The sequence below is a fragment of the Schistocerca serialis genome, chromosome 2 (assembly GCF_023864345.2).
Source record: "Schistocerca serialis cubense isolate TAMUIC-IGC-003099 chromosome 2, iqSchSeri2.2, whole genome shotgun sequence".
In the NCBI taxonomy this organism is placed as follows: domain Eukaryota; kingdom Metazoa; phylum Arthropoda; class Insecta; order Orthoptera; family Acrididae; genus Schistocerca; species Schistocerca serialis.
The window spans coordinates 1,122,444,340-1,122,450,339 of record NC_064639.1 but is presented as its reverse complement, the minus strand read 5'-3'; the positions used below and the strand labels follow the sequence as shown (position 1 = coordinate 1,122,450,339).

General features: G+C 53.2%; 18 non-coding genes across 18 annotated transcripts; 6 read left to right on the top strand and 12 right to left on the bottom strand.

Annotated features, from left to right (window-relative positions):
* Positions 1–81: 81 nt before the first annotated feature.
* Positions 82–154, bottom strand: Trnav-aac (transfer RNA valine (anticodon AAC)). Its single transcript has one exon. It is a non-coding gene; the product is annotated as a tRNA-Val (tRNA).
* Positions 155–312: 158 nt separating this feature from the next.
* Positions 313–385, bottom strand: Trnav-cac (transfer RNA valine (anticodon CAC)). Its single transcript has one exon. It is a non-coding gene; the product is annotated as a tRNA-Val (tRNA).
* A 402-nt stretch (positions 386–787) lies between these two features.
* Positions 788–859, top strand: Trnap-agg (transfer RNA proline (anticodon AGG)). The gene has a single exon. It is a non-coding gene; the product is annotated as a tRNA-Pro (tRNA).
* A 194-nt stretch (positions 860–1,053) lies between these two features.
* Trnav-aac (transfer RNA valine (anticodon AAC)) lies at positions 1,054–1,126 on the bottom strand. Its single transcript has one exon. It is a non-coding gene; the product is annotated as a tRNA-Val (tRNA).
* A 159-nt stretch (positions 1,127–1,285) lies between these two features.
* Trnav-cac (transfer RNA valine (anticodon CAC)) lies at positions 1,286–1,358 on the bottom strand. The gene has a single exon. It is a non-coding gene; the product is annotated as a tRNA-Val (tRNA).
* Positions 1,359–1,762: 404 nt separating this feature from the next.
* Trnap-agg (transfer RNA proline (anticodon AGG)) lies at positions 1,763–1,834 on the top strand. The gene has a single exon. It is a non-coding gene; the product is annotated as a tRNA-Pro (tRNA).
* A 194-nt stretch (positions 1,835–2,028) lies between these two features.
* On the bottom strand, positions 2,029–2,101 carry Trnav-aac (transfer RNA valine (anticodon AAC)). Its single transcript has one exon. It is a non-coding gene; the product is annotated as a tRNA-Val (tRNA).
* Positions 2,102–2,260: 159 nt separating this feature from the next.
* Positions 2,261–2,333, bottom strand: Trnav-cac (transfer RNA valine (anticodon CAC)). The gene has a single exon. It is a non-coding gene; the product is annotated as a tRNA-Val (tRNA).
* A 402-nt stretch (positions 2,334–2,735) lies between these two features.
* Positions 2,736–2,807, top strand: Trnap-agg (transfer RNA proline (anticodon AGG)). The gene has a single exon. It is a non-coding gene; the product is annotated as a tRNA-Pro (tRNA).
* Positions 2,808–3,001: 194 nt separating this feature from the next.
* On the bottom strand, positions 3,002–3,074 carry Trnav-aac (transfer RNA valine (anticodon AAC)). Its single transcript has one exon. It is a non-coding gene; the product is annotated as a tRNA-Val (tRNA).
* Positions 3,075–3,232: 158 nt separating this feature from the next.
* Trnav-cac (transfer RNA valine (anticodon CAC)) lies at positions 3,233–3,305 on the bottom strand. Its single transcript has one exon. It is a non-coding gene; the product is annotated as a tRNA-Val (tRNA).
* A 403-nt stretch (positions 3,306–3,708) lies between these two features.
* Trnap-agg (transfer RNA proline (anticodon AGG)) lies at positions 3,709–3,780 on the top strand. Its single transcript has one exon. It is a non-coding gene; the product is annotated as a tRNA-Pro (tRNA).
* Positions 3,781–4,204: 424 nt separating this feature from the next.
* Positions 4,205–4,277, bottom strand: Trnav-cac (transfer RNA valine (anticodon CAC)). The gene has a single exon. It is a non-coding gene; the product is annotated as a tRNA-Val (tRNA).
* Positions 4,278–4,679: 402 nt separating this feature from the next.
* Positions 4,680–4,751, top strand: Trnap-agg (transfer RNA proline (anticodon AGG)). Its single transcript has one exon. It is a non-coding gene; the product is annotated as a tRNA-Pro (tRNA).
* A 194-nt stretch (positions 4,752–4,945) lies between these two features.
* On the bottom strand, positions 4,946–5,018 carry Trnav-aac (transfer RNA valine (anticodon AAC)). The gene has a single exon. It is a non-coding gene; the product is annotated as a tRNA-Val (tRNA).
* Positions 5,019–5,176: 158 nt separating this feature from the next.
* Positions 5,177–5,249, bottom strand: Trnav-cac (transfer RNA valine (anticodon CAC)). The gene has a single exon. It is a non-coding gene; the product is annotated as a tRNA-Val (tRNA).
* A 402-nt stretch (positions 5,250–5,651) lies between these two features.
* On the top strand, positions 5,652–5,723 carry Trnap-agg (transfer RNA proline (anticodon AGG)). Its single transcript has one exon. It is a non-coding gene; the product is annotated as a tRNA-Pro (tRNA).
* A 194-nt stretch (positions 5,724–5,917) lies between these two features.
* Trnav-aac (transfer RNA valine (anticodon AAC)) lies at positions 5,918–5,990 on the bottom strand. The gene has a single exon. It is a non-coding gene; the product is annotated as a tRNA-Val (tRNA).
* Positions 5,991–6,000: the final 10 nt, after the last annotated feature.

Below are 6,000 nucleotides of genomic sequence, written 5' to 3'. Positions count from 1 at the left end.
ACGTGAAGGCGATTACGAGGGTTTCGGGTACAGATGGTAGCAGATGCATGTTAGTACGTCTTGCTTAAAGTGATGAAAAAGTGTTTCGTCCCGGGATCTAACCGGGGACCTTCTGCGTGTTAGGCAGACGTGATAACCGCTACACCACGGAAACTGCTTGTGTGCACCTTACTTCACAGACAACTTGTAGTGATGTTGCCATCGTAACTAAAAAATTCAATAAATGTGGTACTTGCAAAACGAAGGGACATGCAGCAGATCCACACACGACGTGGCTCATTGGAGGACAATACGACATAGGCAGGAAAGTACTGTTCCCGCCCGGGATCGAACCGGGGACCTTCTGCGTGTGAAGCAGACGTGATAACCGCTACACTACGGAAACGACGGACCCGAGGAGTCCATCCTTGTTCACTCGAACTTGCCTCAGACTTTCTCTCGTCCGCGAATGCACAAACGACAGTTCTTTTGTCAGCCTGGAACCCATCACAGCCGAGGGCTCAAGAAGTCTTCGGGGTGCTCGAGAGGGTGTCTGCCGTAGCACCCCTAACGAGATAGCGGCGTTTCGCGCAGTCGTTATTGCAAGTCATATCAGCAAAAGCAATCACTTTCTCAGCAGCAGGCATTGCGAGCCCCGCGGCAGCTCTACATGAAGGTACCAATAGCCCAGGAAGGCCGCCGACCGCGGGAATTCGCGCCGCCCCCATCCCGCAAGCGTACACGAGACTTTCAGGGCAGCCTGGACGACATCGAGGGACTGGAATAATTGGCATTCGCCGGGTCACAGGGCTCGTTGGTCTAGGGGTATGATTCCTGCTTAGGGTGCAGGAGGTCCCGGGCTCAAATCCCGGACGAGCCCTAGCGTTTTGTGCAAACTGATCGCACGTCAGTGGCTGAGTCAGCGCAACAAGCTCGCCGTCAATATCAAATGAATTTCTTATTCGATGTGAGCAATTGACACTCTGGTCCGACACGTGAAGGCGATTACGAGGGTTTCGGGTACAGATGGTAGCAGATGCATGTTAGTACGTCTTGCTTAAAGTGATGAAAAAGTGTTTCGTCCCGGGATCTAACCGGGGACCTTCTGCGTGTTAGGCAGACGTGATAACCGCTACACCACGGAAACTGCTTGTGTGCACCTTACTTCACAGACAACTTGTAGTGATGTTGCCATCGTAACTAAAAAAATTCAATAAATGTGGTACTTGCAAAACGAAGGGACATGCAGCAGATCCACACACGACGTGGCTCATTGGAGGACAATACGACATAGGCAGGAAAGTACTGTTCCCGCCCGGGATCGAACCGGGGACCTTCTGCGTGTGAAGCAGACGTGATAACCGCTACACTACGGAAACGACGGACCCGAGGAGTCCATCCTTGTTCACTCGAACTTGCCTCAGACTTTCTCTCGTCCGCGAATGCACAAACGACAGTTCTTTTGTCAGCCTGGAACCCATCACAGCCGAGGGCTCAAGAAGTCTTCGGGGTGCTCGAGAGGGTGTCTGCCGTAGCACCCCTAACGAGATAGCGGCGTTTCGCGCAGTCGTTATTGCAAGTCATATCAGCAAAAGCAATCACTTTCTCAGCAGCAGGCATTGCGAGCCCCGCGGCAGCTCTACATGAAGGTACCAATAGCCCAGGAAGGCCGCCGACCGCGGGAATTCGCGCCGCCCCCATCCCGCAAGCGTAACACGAAGACTTTCAGGGCAGCCTGGACGACATCGAGGGACTGGAATAATTGGCATTCGCCGGGTCACAGGGCTCGTTGGTCTAGGGGTATGATTCCTGCTTAGGGTGCAGGAGGTCCCGGGTTCAAATCCCGGACGAGCCCTAGCGTTTTGTGCAAACTGATCGCACGTCAGTGGCTGAGTCAGCGCAACAAGCTCGCCGTCAATATCAAATGAATTTCTTATTCGATGTGAGCAATTGACACTCTGGTCCGACACGTGAAGGCGATTACGAGGGTTTCGGGTACAGATGGTAGCAGATGCATGTTAGTACGTCTTGCTTAAAGTGATGAAAAAGTGTTTCGTCCCGGGATCTAACCGGGGACCTTCTGCGTGTTAGGCAGACGTGATAACCGCTACACCACGGAAACTGCTTGTGTGCACCTTACTTCACAGACAACTTGTAGTGATGTTGCCATCGTAACTAAAAAATTCAATAAATGTGGTACTTGCAAAACGAAGGGGACATGCAGCAGATCCACACACGACGTGGCTCATTGGAGGACAATACGACATAGGCAGGAAAGTACTGTTCCCGCCCGGGATCGAACCGGGGACCTTCTGCGTGTGAAGCAGACGTGATAACCGCTACACTACGGAAACGACGGACCCGAGGAGTCCATCCTTGTTCACTCGAACTTGCCTCAGACTTTCTCTCGTCCGCGAATGCACAAACGACAGTTCTTTTGTCAGCCTGGAACCCATCACAGCCGAGGGCTCAAGAAGTCTTCGGGGTGCTCGAGAGGGTGTCTGCCGTAGCACCCCTAACGAGATAGCGGCGTTTCGCGCAGTCGTTATTGCAAGTCATATCAGCAAAAGCAATCACTTTCTCAGCAGCAGGCATTGCGAGCCCCGCGGCAGCTCTACATGAAGGTACCAATAGCCCAGGAAGGCCGCCGACCGCGGGAATTCGCGCCGCCCCCATCCCGCAAGCGTACACGAGACTTTCAGGGCAGCCTGGACGACATCGAGGGACTGGAATAATTGGCATTCGCCGGGTCACAGGGCTCGTTGGTCTAGGGGTATGATTCCTGCTTAGGGTGCAGGAGGTCCCGGGCTCAAATCCCGGACGAGCCCTAGCGTTTTGTGCAAACTGATCGCACGTCAGTGGCTGAGTCAGCGCAACAAGCTCGCCGTCAATATCAAATGAATTTCTTATTCGATGTGAGCAATTGACACTCTGGTCCGACACGTGAAGGCGATTACGAGGGTTTCGGGTACAGATGGTAGCAGATGCATGTTAGTACGTCTTGCTTAAAGTGATGAAAAAGTGTTTCGTCCCGGGATCTAACCGGGGACCTTCTGCGTGTTAGGCAGACGTGATAACCGCTACACCACGGAAACTGCTTGTGTGCACCTTACTTCACAGACAACTTGTAGTGATGTTGCCATCGTAACTAAAAAATTCAATAAATGTGGTACTTGCAAAACGAAGGGACATGCAGCAGATCCACACACGACGTGGCTCATTGGAGGACAATACGACATAGGCAGGAAAGTACTGTTCCCGCCCGGGATCGAACCGGGGACCTTCTGCGTGTGAAGCAGACGTGATAACCGCTACACTACGGAAACGACGGACCCGAGGAGTCCATCCTTGTTCACTCGAACTTGCCTCAGACTTTCTCTCGTCCGCGAATGCACAAACGACAGTTCTTTTGTCAGCCTGGAACCCATCACAGCCGAGGGCTCAAGAAGTCTTCGGGGTGCTCGAGAGGGTGTCTGCCCGTAGCACCCCTAACGAGATAGCGGCGTTTCGCGCAGTCGTTATTGCAAGTCATATCAGCAAAAGCAATCACTTTCTCAGCAGCAGGCATTGCGAGCCCCGCGGCAGCTCTACATGAAGGTACCAATAGCCCAGGAAGGCCGCCGACCGCGGGAATTCGCGCCGCCCCCATCCCGCAAGCGTACACGAGACTTTCAGGGCAGCCTGGACGACATCGAGGGACTGGAATAATTGGCATTCGCCGGGTCACAGGGCTCGTTGGTCTAGGGGTATGATTCCTGCTTAGGGTGCAGGAGGTCCCGGGTTCAAATCCCGGACGAGCCCTAGCGTTTTGTGCAAACTGATCGCACGTCAGTGGCTGAGTCAGCGCAACAAGCTCGCCGTCAATATCAAATGAATTTCTTATTCGATGTGAGCAATTGACACTCTGGTCCGACACGTGAAGGCGATTACGAGGGTTTCGGGTACAGATGGTAGCAGATGCATGTTAGTACGTCTTGCTTAAAGTGATGAAAAAGTGTTTCGTCCCGGATCTAACCGGGGACCTTCTGCGTGTTAGGCAGACGTGATAACCGCTACACCACGGAAACTGCTTGTGTGCACCTTACTTCACAGACAACTTGTAGTGATGTTGCCATCGTAACTAAAAAATTCAATAAATGTGGTACTTGCAAAACGAAGGGACATGCAGCAGATCCACACACGACGTGGCTCATTGGAGGACAATACGACATAGGCAGGAAAGTACTGTTCCCGCCCGGGATCGAACCGGGGACCTTCTGCGTGTGAAGCAGACGTGATAACCGCTACACTACGGAAACGACGGACCCGAGGAGTCCATCCTTGTTCACTCGAACTTGCCTCAGACTTTCTCTCGTCCGCGAATGCACAAACGACAGTTCTTTTGTCAGCCTGGAACCCATCACAGCCGAGGGCTCAAGAAGTCTTCGGGGTGCTCGAGAGGGTGTCTGCCGTAGCACCCCTAACGAGATAGCGGCGTTTCGCGCAGTCGTTATTGCAAGTCATATCAGCAAAAGCAATCACTTTCTCAGCAGCAGGCATTGCGAGCCCCGCGGCAGCTCTACATGAAGGTACCAATAGCCCAGGAAGGCCGCCGACCGCGGGAATTCGCGCCGCCCCCATCCCGCAAGCGTACACGAGACTTTCAGGGCAGCCTGGACGACATCGAGGGACTGGAATAATTGGCATTCGCCGGGTCACAGGGCTCGTTGGTCTAGGGGTATGATTCCTGCTTAGGGTGCAGGAGGTCCCGGGCTCAAATCCCGGACGAGCCCTAGCGTTTTGTGCAAACTGATCGCACGTCAGTGGCTGAGTCAGCGCAACAAGCTCGCCGTCAATATCAAATGAATTTCTTATTCGATGTGAGCAATTGACACTCTGGTCCGACACGTGAAGGCGATTACGAGGGTTTCGGGTACAGATGGTAGCAGATGCATGTTAGTACGTCTTGCTTAAAGTGATGAAAAAGTGTTTCGTCCCGGGATCTAACCGGGGACCTTCTGCGTGTTAGGCAGACGTGATAACCGCTACACCACGGAAACTGCTTGTGTGCACCTTACTTCACAGACAACTTGTAGTGATGTTGCCATCGTAACTAAAAAATTCAATAAATGTGGTACTTGCAAAACGAAGGGACATGCAGCAGATCCACACACGACGTGGCTCATTGGAGGACAATACGACATAGGCAGGAAAGTACTGTTCCCGCCCGGGATCGAACCGGGGACCTTCTGCGTGTGAAGCAGACGTGATAACCGCTACACTACGGAAACGACGGACCCGAGGAGTCCATCCTTGTTCACTCGAACTTGCCTCAGACTTTCTCTCGTCCGCGAATGCACAAACGACAGTTCTTTTGTCAGCCTGGAACCCATCACAGCCGAGGGCTCAAGAAGTCTTCGGGGTGCTCGAGAGGGTGTCTGCCGTAGCACCCCTAACGAGATAGCGGCGTTTCGCGCAGTCGTTATTGCAAGTCATATCAGCAAAAGCAATCACTTTCTCAGCAGCAGGCATTGCGAGCCCCGCGGCAGCTCTACATGAAGGTACCAATAGCCCAGGAAGGCCGCCGACCGCGGGAATTCGCGCCGCCCCCATCCCGCAAGCGTACACGAGACTTTCAGGGCAGCCTGGACGACATCGAGGGACTGGAATAATTGGCATTCGCCGGGTCACAGGGCTCGTTGGTCTAGGGGTATGATTCCTGCTTAGGGTGCAGGAGGTCCCGGGTTCAAATCCCGGACGAGCCCTAGCGTTTTGTGCAAACTGATCGCACGTCAGTGGCTGAGTCAGCGCAACAAGCTCGCCGTCAATATCAAATGAATTTCTTATTCGATGTGAGCAATTGACACTCTGGTCCGACACGTGAAGGCGATTACGAGGGTTTCGGGTACAGATGGTAGCAGATGCATGTTAGTACGTCTTGCTTAAAGTGATGAAAAAGTGTTTCGTCCCGGGATCTAACCGGGGACCTTCTGCGTGTTAGGCAGACGTGATAACCGCTACACCACGGAAACTGCTTGTGTG